At 43.2% G+C, this 12,059-nt stretch overlaps 1 protein-coding gene and 1 pseudogene across 2 annotated transcripts in view; one reads left to right on the top strand and one right to left on the bottom strand.

Annotated features, from left to right (window-relative positions):
- Positions 1 to 12,059, top strand: part of ZSCAN31 (zinc finger and SCAN domain containing 31) — a 42,190-nt gene that overhangs the window by 20,499 nt on the left and 9,632 nt on the right. The window contains exon 5 of one of the 2 annotated variants that reach the window (XM_044261256.1): positions 9,507 to 9,574. The exons of the other annotated variant lie outside the window; for it this stretch is intronic. The gene's annotated coding sequence lies outside the window, so the exon portion shown is untranslated. Of the gene's footprint in view, positions 1 to 9,506; positions 9,575 to 12,059 lie in introns of those variants that run through there. 2 annotated transcript variants of the gene reach the window in all.
- On the bottom strand, positions 9,069 to 11,759 carry LOC122909907 (annotated as a pseudogene).

Genomic DNA, 12,059 nt, shown 5'->3' with positions numbered 1-12,059 from the left:
GACCTAAGGAGAAAAGCTCTGATTTTTTTCACCATTGAGTGTGATGTTCACTGTGGGTTTTCATATATGGCTTTCTGAGGTATTGCCTCTACACCTTCTTTGTGACGGTTTGTATCATGAATGGATGTTGTACTTTGTCATATACTTTTTCTACGTGCATTGAAAATATATGGTTGTTACTTTTTGTCTTGTTGATATATGGTTGTTACTTTTTGTCTTGTTGATGTGAGGTTTCCTGTTAATTGATTTGCAAATATCAAACCACACTTGCATCTGAAGGATGAATCCCACTTGATGGGATTGATGCATGCTTTTTAAAGTATGTTCTTTTATATATACTTCTATATACAGTGTATATAAAGTATGGAAAGTGACTTTTCCATAAAGTCATAAGTCCATAAAGTAAAAGTAATACTTTTAAAAATGTATTCTTGGATTCAGTTTGCTAATACTGAATACTGTTAAGGATTTTTGCATCTGTGTTTGTCAGGGATATTGGCCTGTGCTGCTTTTTTTGTGGGGTCTTTATCTGGTTTTGGTCTCTGGGTAATGCTGGCCTCATAGAATGATGTTGGAAGCCTTCCTTCCTCTTCTTTTTTGAGTGTTGTTGTTGGTGGTGTTTGAGAAGAACAGGCATTAACTCTTCTCTAAATGGTAGGGGCGCCTGGGAGCTCAGTGGGTTAAGTGTCCAACTCATGATTTCAGCTCAGGGCATGATCTCAGGGTCCTGGGATGGAGCCCCAAAGCAAGCTCTGAGCTCAGTCCAGAATCTGCTTGATATTCTCTCTCCCTCTCCCTCAGCCCCACCCCACCTGCACAGTGTCTCTAAAATAAGTAAATCTCTCTAAAAATATATATATATTTTTTTGGTAGACTCCACCCATGAAGCCATCTAATCCTGGTTGGTTTGTTTTGGGGGAGTTTTTTAAATCACTTACTTACTTTCATTGATAGTAATCAGTCTGTTCTATTTTCTATGTTTTCCTAATTCGCCTTTGGAAGGTTATGTTGCTAGAAATTCATGCATTTCTTCTAAGCTGTCCAGTCTGTTGGCATATAATTCTTAATTGTATTTTCTTATAATCCTTTGTATTTCTGTGGTGTTGAGTGTTGGTAATCTTTTTTTCTATCACTTGTTGTGAGTCTGTTGACTGATTTTTATAGATATACTTAATTTTACTGCTTTTTTGCTTCCTCCTTTATTTACTCTTATGGTCTTTCTCTTTCACTAACTGAGTCCCCTTCACCACTTCTGGTAAGGCTGGTTTAGTGGTGATGAATTCCTTTTACTTTTTTTTGTTTCAGAAACCTTTTATCTTCTTTTATTCTGAATGATAGCCTTTCGGGTTAGAATATTGTGGGATGCAGGGTTTATTTCAGTATTTTGAATATATCTTGCCACTCCCTGCTGGACTGCAGTTCCTGTTGAAAAATCAGTTGATAGCCTTATGGGGTTTTTGTTGTATGTAACTTTTACTTGAATTACTATTAAAATTTTCTTTATCTTTTTTTAAAAACTATTTTTGTTAACATATAATGTATTATTTGCCCCAGGGGTACAGCTCTGTGAATCATCAGGCTTACGCAGTTCACAGCACTCCCCATAGCACAGACCCTCCCCAGTGTCCATCACCCAACCACCCTCTCCCTGACTCCCCTTCCCCCAGCAACCCTCAGTTTGTTTTGTGAGATTAAGAGTCTCTTATGGTTTGTCTCCCTACTGATCCCATCCTGCCTCTCAAATTTTTCGTATCAGAGAGATCTCATATGATAATTGTCTTTCTCTGATTGACTTATTTCGCTCAGTGCAATACCCTCTAGTTCCATTAACATTGTTGCAAATGGCAAGATTTCATTTCTTTTGATGGCTGCATAGTATTCCAGTGTGTGTGTGTGTGTGTGTGTGTGTGTTTGTGTGTGTGTGTGTATCACACCTTTATCCATCCGTTGATGGACATCTAGGTTCTTTCCGTAGTTTGGCTACTGTGGACATTGCTGCTATAAACATTTGGGTGCATGTGCCCGTTTGGATCACTATGTTTGTATCTTTGGGTTAAAAACCTAGTAATGTGATTGCTGGGTCATAGGGTAGCTCTATTTTCAAATTTTTGAGGAACCTCCATGCTATTTTCCAGAGTGGCTGCACCAGCTTGCATTCCTACCAACAGTGTAGGAGGGCTCCTCTTTCTCTGTATCCTTGCCAAAATCTGTCCTTTCCTGACTTGTTAATTGTAGCCATTCTGACTGGTGTGAGGTGGGAACTCATTGTGGTTTTGGTTGGTATTTCCCTGATGCTGAGTGATGGGGAGCACTTCTTCGTGTGTCTGTTGGCCATCTGGATGTCTTCTTTGCAGAAATGTCTGTTCATGTTTTCTGTCCATTTCTTGATTGGATTCTTTGTTCTTGGGGTGTTGAGTTTGATAAGTTCTTTATAGATTTTGGATACTAGCCCTTTAATTGATATGTCATTTGTGAATATCTTCTCCCATTCTGTCAGTTGTCTTTTGGTTTTGTTGACTGTTTCCTTTGCTGTGCAAAAGCTTTTGATCTTGATAAAGTCCCTGCTGGGGTCCAGCCTCAGCGTGTCCAGGTGTCCCCAAAGGATGAACCATGTCAGCAAGAGGAATGAGAGAGCCACACAGAGAGTTCTGGTCAGTAGTCTGGCATCTCTATTTTATTCTGATTTTAGAGCTTCGTATGTAGGCAGTTTACTTGGGGTAGGGGGTTACATTCATGCAAAGGACATCAAAGGACTCAAGCACAAAGACAGTTTTCTCTTCAACAAATGGTGTTGGGAAAATTGGACAGCCACGTGCAGAAGAATGAAACTGGACCATGTCCTTACACCACACAAAAACACAGACTCAAAATGGATGAAAGACCTCAATGTGAGACAGGAATCCATCAAAATTCTTAAGGAGAATTCTTAAGTTCAGCACATGTTATTCTAGTTAAGCTATAATAGACTGGTACCAGGGATGGGGGACAGGGTCTTGCTTCTTGAGTAATCATGTCCCTCAGAAAGCCACGGGAGGTAGCACAAATGCGTGCTTTTTGGTAACTTACTCTGCAGTCTGCAGGAAAACAGAACATAGGTTAACGGAAAGCGAGAAGCTTTAGGGATGAATTAGATAGTATGGAACTGCAGGAAAACAGGATATGGGTTAATGGAAAATGAGAAGCTGTCTGGAGAAACTAAGTATATAAGAGAGAAGTAGGAATGAGAAGGTGTTCCCTTTGCAGGAGGCAGGGTGTATTTTAACAGCTCGGCTTGTGAAAGCCTTGGACAAACATCAACGTAGGGAGGAATCCGTCTATCTCGGCTACATAACTAAAGCTCTCCGGTGTCCTAGGTACAGAATAATCTACCTCCTTGAAGTTGCTCCGGCCCACAAGCCTCAGATGTTTGCAGCAGATTAGTAAGGGGCTCTTTATTTGAGAGAGATACGGGGATCAGAGGAAAAAGCAAGAGACTATCAGACCATGCTTATCTGCGGGGCGATCCAGCCCTTGGCAGGATTAGGCCTGCATCAATTCAAACCTTAACCAACGGGGGCAATACCCTTGACCAGGCCTCATAGCTCCCAACAAGTCCCAGTAGTTCACTTTTGCCCTTGCTTCCCTTGCCTTTGGCGATGTTTCTAAGAAGAAGTTGCTGCAGCTGAGGTCGAAGAGGTTTCTGCCTTTGTTCTCCTTAAGAATTTTGATGGATTCCTGTCTCACATTGAGGTCTTTCATCCATTTTGAGTCTGTGTTTTTGTGTGGTGTAAGGACATGGTCCAGTTTCATTCTTCTGCACGTGGCTGTCCAATTTTCCCAACACCATTTGTTGAAGAGACTTTTTTCCCATTGGACATTCTTTCCTGCTTTGTCAAAGATTAGTTGACCATAGAGTTGAGGGTCTATTTCTGGGCTCTCTATCCTGTTCCATTGATCTATGTGTCTGTTTTTGTGCCAGTACCATACTGTCTTGATGATCACAGCTTTGTAAAGGAGCTTGAAGTCTGGAATTGTGATGCCACCAACTTTGGCTTTCTTTTTCAACATTCCTCTGGCTGTTCAGGGTCTTTTTTGGTTCCATATAAATTTTAGGATTATTTGTTCCATTTCTTTGAAAAAAATGGATGGTATTTCGATAGGGATTGCATTAAATGTATAGATTGCTTTAGGGAGCATAGACATTTTCACAATATTTGTTTTTCCAATCCATGAGCATGGAACATTTTTCCATTTCTTTATGTCTTCCTCAGTTTCTTTCATGACTACTTTATAGTTTTCTGAGTACATATTCTTTGCCTCTTTGGTTAGGTTTATTCCTAGGTATCTTATAGTTTTGGGTGCAGTTGTAAATGGGATCGACTCCTTAATTTCTCTTTCTTCTGTCTTGCTGTTGGTGTATAGAAATGCAACTGATTTTGGTGCATTGATTTTATATCCTGACACTTTACTGAATTCCTCTATGAGTTCTAGCAATTATGGAGTGGAGTCTTTTGGGTTTTCCACATAAAGTATCATATCCTCTGCAAAGAGTGATAGTTTAGAGGCCCCTGGGTGGCTCAGTGGTTTAAGCCGCCGCCTTCAGCTCGGGTCATGATCTCGGGGTCCTGGGATCGAGTCCCGCGTTGGGCTCTCTGCTCAGCGGGGGGCCTGCTTCCTCCTCTCTATCTGCCTGCTTCTCTGCCTACTTGTGATCTCTGTCAAGTAAATAAATAAAATCTTAAAAAAAAAGAGTGATAGTTTAACTTCTTCTTTGCTGATTTAGATGCCTTTGATTTCTTTTTGTTGTCTGATTGCTGAGCCTAGGACTTCTAGTACAATGTTGAATAGCAGTGGTGGTAATGGACAGCCCTGCTGTGTTCCTGACCTTAGGGAAAAGCTCTCAGTTTTTCCCCATTGAGAATGATATTCAGGGTGGGTTTTTTGTGGATGGCTTTTATGATATTGAGATGTGTACCCTCTATCCCAACACTGTGAGGAGCTTTGATCAAGAAAGGATGTTGTACTTTCTCAAGTGCTTTTTCAGCATTTGTTGAGAGTATCGTATGGTTCTTGTTCTTTTATTAATGTATTGTATCACATTGATTGATTTGTGGATGTTGAACCAAACTTGCAGGCCAGGAATAAATCCCACTTGGTCATGGTGAATAATTCTTTGAATATACTGTTGGATCCTATTGGCTAGTATTTTGGTGAGAATTTTCACATCCATGTTCATTAAGGATATTAGTCTATAATTCTTTTTGATGGGGTCTTTGTCTGGTTTTGGGATCAAGGTAATGCTGGCCTCATAAAATGAGTTTGGAAGTTTCCCTCCCATTTCTATTTTTTGGAACAGTTTCAGGAGAAGAGGAATTAATTCTTCTTTAAATGTTTGGTAGGGGCGCCTGGGTGGCTCAGTGGGTTAAGCCGCTGCCTTCGGCTCAGGTCATGATCTCAGGGTCCTGGGATCGAGTCCCACATCGGGCTCTCTGCTCAGCGAGGAGCCTGCTTCCTCCTCTCTCTGCCTGCCTGCCTCTCTGCCTGCTTGTGATCTCTGTCTGTCAAATAAATAAATAAAATCTTTAAAAAAAAAAATGTTTGGTAGAATTCCCCTGAGAAGTCATCTGGCCCTAGGCTCCTGTGTGTTGGGAGATTTTTAATCACTGCTTCAATCTCCTTACTGGTTATGGGTCTGTTCAGGTTTTCTAGTTCTTCCTGGTTCAGTTCTGGTATTTTATATGTCTCTAGGAATGCATCCATTTCTTCCAGATTGTCAAATTTGCTGGCATATAATTGCTCATAGTATGTTCTTATAATTGTATTTCTTTGGTGTTGGTTGTGATCTCTCCTCCTTCATTCATGATTTTATTTATTTGGGTCCTTCCTCTTTTCTTTTTGATAAATTTGGCCAGAGGTTAATGAATTCTTTCAAAGAAACAGCTCCTAGTTTCGTTGATTTGTTCTGCTTTTCTTTTGGTTTCTATTTCATTGATTTCTTCTCTGATCTTTATGATTTCTCTTCTCTTGCTGGGTTTAGGCTTTGTTTGCTGTTCTTTCTCCAGCTCCTTTAGGTGTAGGGTTAGGTTGTGCACTTGAGACCTTTCTTGTTTCTTGAGAAAGGTTTGTACTGCTATATACTTTCCTCTCAGTACTGCCTTTGCTGTGTCCCAAAGATTTGAACAGTTGTGTTTTCATTTTCATTTGTTTCCATGATTTTTTTTTAGTTCTTCTTTAATTTCCTGGTTGACCATTCATTCTTTAGCAGGATGCTCTTTAGCCTCCATGTATTTCAGTTCTTTCTAACTTTCCTCTTGTGATTGAGTTCTAGCTTCAGAGCATTATGGTCTGAAAATATGCAGGAAATGATCACAGTTAAGACCTGATTTGTGCCCCAGGATGTGATCTATTCTGGAGAATGTTCCATGTGCACTAGAGAAGAATGTGTATTCTGTTGCTTTGGGATGGAATGTTCTGAATGTATCTGTGATGTCCATCTAGTCCACTGTGTCATTTAAAGCCTTTATTTCCTTGTTGACCTTTGGTTAGATGAATCTGTCCATTTCAGTCAGGTGGTGTTAAAGTCCCCCACAATTACTATATTATTGTTGATGTGTTTCTTTGATTTTGTTATTTTTTTTAAAGATTTTATTTATTTGACAGAGATCACAAGTAGGCAGAGAGGCAGGCAGAGAGAGAAGGGGAAGCAAGGCTCCCTGCTGAGCAGAGAGCCCGATGTGGGGCTCAACCCCAGGATCCTGGGATCATGACCTGAGCTGAAGGTAGAAGCTTTAATCCACTGAGCTACCCAGGTGCCCCTGATTTTGTTATTAATGGATTTATATAATTGGCTGCTCCCATGTTAGGGGCATAACTATTTAAAATTGTTAGATCTTCTTGTTGGACGGACCCTTTAAGTATGATATAGTGTCTTTCCTCATCTCTTATTATAGTCTCTGGCTTAAAAATCTAATTTGTCTGATATAAAAATTGCCACCCCAGCTTTCTTTTGATTTCCATTAGCATGGTAAATTGTTTTCCACCCCTTCACTTTAAATCTGGAGGTGTCTTTGGGTCTAAAATGAGTTCTTGTAGACAGCATATTGATGGGTCTTGTTTTTTTTTTTTTTTTAATCCATTCTGTTACCCTTTGTCTATTGTTTGGGGCCATTTAGCCCATTTACATTCAGGGTAACTATTGAACGATATGAATTTAGTGCCACTGTATTGCCTGTAAAGTGACCGTTACTGTATATTTTCTCTGTTCCTTTCTGGTGTATGTTACCTTTAGGCTCTCTCTTGGCTTAGAGGATCCCTTTCAGTATTTCCTGTAGGGCTGGTTTGGTGTTTCCAAATTCTTTTAGTTTTTGTTTGTCCTGGAAGCTTTTTACCTCTTTCTTTTCCAGTGACAGCCTAGCTGGATATAGTATTCTTGGCTGCATATTTTTCTCGTTTAGTGCTCTGAATATATCATGTCAGTCCTTTCTGGCCTGCCAGGTCTCTGTGGATAAGTCCACTGTCAATCTAATATTTCTACCATTGTATGTTACACACTTCTTTTCCCAAGCTGGTTTCAGGATTTTCTCTTTGTCACTAAGACTTGTAAGTTTTACTATTAGATGACAGAGTGTGGGCCTGTTTTTACTGATGTTGAGGGGGGTTCTCTGCACCTCTTGGATTTTTTTTTTTAGCAATACAAAAGATAAATATTTATTCAGAACAAAACTTAACAATCGATTTTACATTCTAAGCCACAAGGAAATAGCAAAACATAAAGCAAAGGGAAAACAAAAACTAAAACAAAAGCAGTGTACTGTCTTTTCTACTTTAACTTGATAACACTTAGTTGACCCAATGCCCTCTTGCTTGACCTGTTTTGCAAGCACATTTTAGAGTTAACAGCTTATGATTCCAGGTTAAAATCACCTTTCTCCTGTGAGTCAGGAAATTGTGGATGAGCTCCAGTTTGAGGCTTCTCTGGGGTTTCTAGCTATGGAGGTTAAGGTACAAATGCAAACGTCTGGGAGGTTTCCTTATTCAGGAACACCCCCATTTCTAAGTGGTGGCAATGAATGATGTAGGGTAAGGCCCCAAAGGACTTGGCACTTTAATCCAGATAAGATACCCCAGGGAGCAATGAGTACCCTCTAGCTTATGTTCCTTTGTCCCTTCCCTATCTCCCAAGTATTCAGAAGCCCCTGCTAAATCCCTTTCTGCTTCCTTCCCCAGATGATTTCTAAGCATTCCTCTGGGCTCATCATTCTGGAGAGATCAGACTTTCTGGGCCCTCAAGTGTTGAGGAAAATGTTGCGAAGTGGGAGGGGTAGTGGAATGAGCACTGGGCTTGGGGTCCGGGAACTCTACTCTAGGCTAGCTCTGGCACCAGACAGCTCTGTGATTTTGACCCAGTCATTCAACCTCTCTGGGCCTGTTCCATATGTTGGAAATCCAGGGGATTGGTCTAAACCAATTTTTAGGTCCTTTCCAACAAGAAGATTCCAAATTCCATGATTCTGTGAAAAATGGCTTCTGAGCCACTGAACAGCTGTCCCAAAGTCCATGCATTTTAATGCCATAAGAGAGGCCCTTGGCCACCATTCAGAGCTTATTGACTCAGATTACATACACTTCTAACAACACTGGTTTCACAAATTTTCAGACCACATAGATTAGAAGCAGCAAATTAAAGCAGGAGGGGAAGAGCTGCAAAAAGTAGACACCCTGACGGAAGCCACAGTCAACAATGTTCTCAATTCAACAGACACTGATGGAGTGCCTACCACATGGTGGGCCCCGTACCTAGTGCTGGGGCATAAAGATGAGCAAGGCAGCCCAGTGGGTGAAAGTCCAGGGAAAAGACAAGGCGTGGGGAGTAAAAAGTACAAAAAAACCCACACAAAAAACCCACACACACAAAAAAACAAAAACAACTCATACAAAAATGAAAACAAAATTTTAAAAAGGGCGAGGCGACACATCTGCGCACAACAGTTCTCGGTAGTTACTGATGAGAGAGTCACCAATTCAGAAAAGGCTGAAATGGAGTAAACTCGGTTTAAGAAGGCAGAGAGAGATGTCTCTTGTAGGTTTAAAAAGATCTCCTTCAAAAACGTAAAAAATGGTCTAAAAAAAAGTTTTGGCACTTAAGAGGGGTAAGCTGGCTCTGTATTCACCCTGGCAGGCAGGCGAGTGTTCAGTGCCCAGCCACCCCGGTCAGCTGAGCTGCCACGGAATTGTGAACTGCTTTGGGACACTGGGCAAAGGCGTGTCCTCGCTTGCCACAGAGGTTACACACGATGCCCTTCCGACAGTAAGGGCTCAGGTGTCCCTCCTCGCCGCACCTGGAGCACCTGTCCTGCGTGCAGCTGCCGCTCATGTGGGTCCGGGAACCACATTTAAAGCACGTCTTGGGCTGCCCCTTGTACCAGCTGTAGCCCCTCTCGGCCCCCAGGAAGAAGGCCCCCTGGCAGGTGCCTAACCCCGCCCTCCCCTTGGCGCAGCTCGATCTCACGCTTGTACTCCCGGTCCAGATCCCAAACCTGTCGGTCATGTTCACGGGCACGGCCAGCACATCACAGTGGCGCGTGAGCCAGGTCAGATGTCTTCCACGTGCACCGTCTCCTTCCGGAAGAGGATGAAGAGCGTCTTCAAGCTGGACTTGCTCCGCCCCAGCACCACAAAGTTCTCCCAGCGGTCCGCCTGCTCGCGCTTCTCCTCGTAGACGCGTAGGACCAGGGCCAGCTTCTCCGCCACGCGGAAGCTCACGTCCAACTCGCGGCTGCCAGGGATCCGGATGACCGCGATGTCGTCGCTCGGGTCCATGCCGGTGGAGCGCAGGGTGAGCGCGAAGTCCGGGTGGGGCAGGTGCCCTCCTCTCCCTGGAAACAGACGCGCACCAGGAAGCGCCCCTTACCCGGGCCACCGCGGGCCAACGCCCCCGCCTGCTCGTCCTGAGCGGACCGCCCCGCCGCATCCTCGGCCTTCTTCCGAGAGAGTGAAATACTAAAAGGATGGCAAAGACCCCAGATAAATATATGCTAACCAAACCAGAAGAGACCCGAAACTGTGGGGAGAAGAATGGAGGAAAAAATTAAAAAATAAAAAAATACACATATATTAGACTGGTGAATAGAACAGAACCACCCACTTGATTTTGGGTATATTCTGGTCTCTTAGAAGAAACTACCTTCCAGAATTTTAAAGAAAAGAAAACTTACATATACAAAAATAAGGGTAAACACGGTGAAGGGATGTAATATGACTGTAAAGATGAAAATTTAAAAAGATTCTAAAAAAGGAATTGATAGGTCGGTTGGAAAAAGAAGGGGAAAAAAGGAGAGAGTATGATCAGGCTGGAGCTAGATTTAGGGTATATTTTCATTAAAACCTATATGTTTACAAAAAATAAGGTTAAATACAATGATGGGATAAAATATGACTGTAACAATGAAAATTTTAAAAGGTTTTTTTTAAAGGTATTGATAAAATAGTTTTAAAAAATTAGAAGAGGAAAAGTTAAAAAAATAGAATAAGACAAAAATAAATTTAAAATTTTAACTTTGCAGGGCACCTGGGTGGCTCAGTGGGTTAAGCCTCTGCCTTTGGCTCAGGTCTTGATCCTAGTGTCCTGGGATTGAGCCCTGCATCGGGCTCTCTGCTCAGCGAGGAGCCTGCTTCCCTTCCTCTCTCTCTGCCTGCCTCCCTGCCTACTTATGATCGCTCTCTGTCAAATAAATAAATAAAACCTTTAGTCCTGCAAAGTTAATTTTTTTTAAAGGATCTTGGGGGAAAAGCCATGAATTCTATGCATTGTTTTCCCTTAGCTCTGGAGCTGCACTGTTCTCCTTGATTGGTGAGCTTGGTCTTGGCTGGATGTTCTTGCTCATCTTCTGGGGGAGGGGCCTGTTGTGGTGATTCTCAAGTGTCTGCCCCAGGCAGAACTGCACCGCCCTTGCCAGGGTCCAGCTAAGTAATCTGCTCAGGTTCACTCTTGGGAGTTTTTGTTCCCCGAATGCTTTCCATGGATCTCTGGAGGACGGGAATGAAGATGGTGGCCTCCCTATCTCTGGCCCAGAGGAGCCGAGAGCTCGGGGCCCTGCTTCTCAGTGCGCCCTCGGAGAAAAGTGCTCAGTCCCTCCCATCTCCCTGGTCTCCGGCCACGCTCTGAGCACTCTGACCGAGCATTTCTATCTCTGGCGCATGGCCCCATGCCCTGCTGTGTGCTCCCTTATGCTGTTCTTCCCAGAGGAGGAAGAAGGGGGTCTCCCCGGATCTGCCACTTGTGGGGACCCTGCTCGAAGAGCAGTGGCCCGAGTGTCCCCCGCATCACGGTTTAAGGTAAGCCCGAACTGAGAGCTCACTCCTTGGCTCTGTCTCTGTATTTGGCTTCCCCGCTCTGATGCCTGGGGGCTCTACCACACTCAGGCACCTCCAGTCTTTCTGTGACCCCATGGGACCTGAAACCACACTGTCCCCCAGAGGCCCCACCCCCGCTTAGCCTCTGGAGCAATGTCCCTCGGTGGAGCAGACTTGTAGAAGTTCCGATTTTGTGCTCCATTGCTCCGCTGCTTCCCGGGGCCGGTCCCTCCCCGCTGCGGTCTATCTTCCCGTCGCTTCTGATTCACTTCTCTGCGCGTCCTACCTTCCGGAAAGTAGTGATTTTGTTCCTAGAATTGCTGCTCTTCTGTCTCCTGTTGAGTTTTTAGTTGTTCAGAGTGGTTTGATAACTATCTAGCTGATCTCCTGGGACCTGATGATGTTTCAGACTCCTACTCCTCCACCATCTTGCCTCCTCCCTTGGGGGCGAGAGCTGACATTTTATATTGACTTTGGCCATTTTAATTAGTATGTGTCTTGATGTGGACTCTCTTGGGTTTAAGAGGGTTCCCCTTTCTCTGCTTTCTTGCCAACACTTGTGTTGTGTTGTTGATTTTAGCCATTCTGAGGTGTGAGGCAGTATCTCATTGTGGTTTTGATTTGTATTTCCCTGATGCCGAGTGATGGAGAGCATCTTGTCATGTGTCTGTTGACCGTCTGGATGTCTTCTGCCCATGTTTTAATTGGAGTATTTGTTTTGTCGGTGT

This window comes from Neovison vison, chromosome 1, assembly GCF_020171115.1.
Source record: "Neovison vison isolate M4711 chromosome 1, ASM_NN_V1, whole genome shotgun sequence".
Classification (NCBI taxonomy): domain Eukaryota; kingdom Metazoa; phylum Chordata; class Mammalia; order Carnivora; family Mustelidae; genus Neogale; species Neogale vison.
This window is presented reverse-complemented; position numbering and strand designations above follow the sequence as displayed.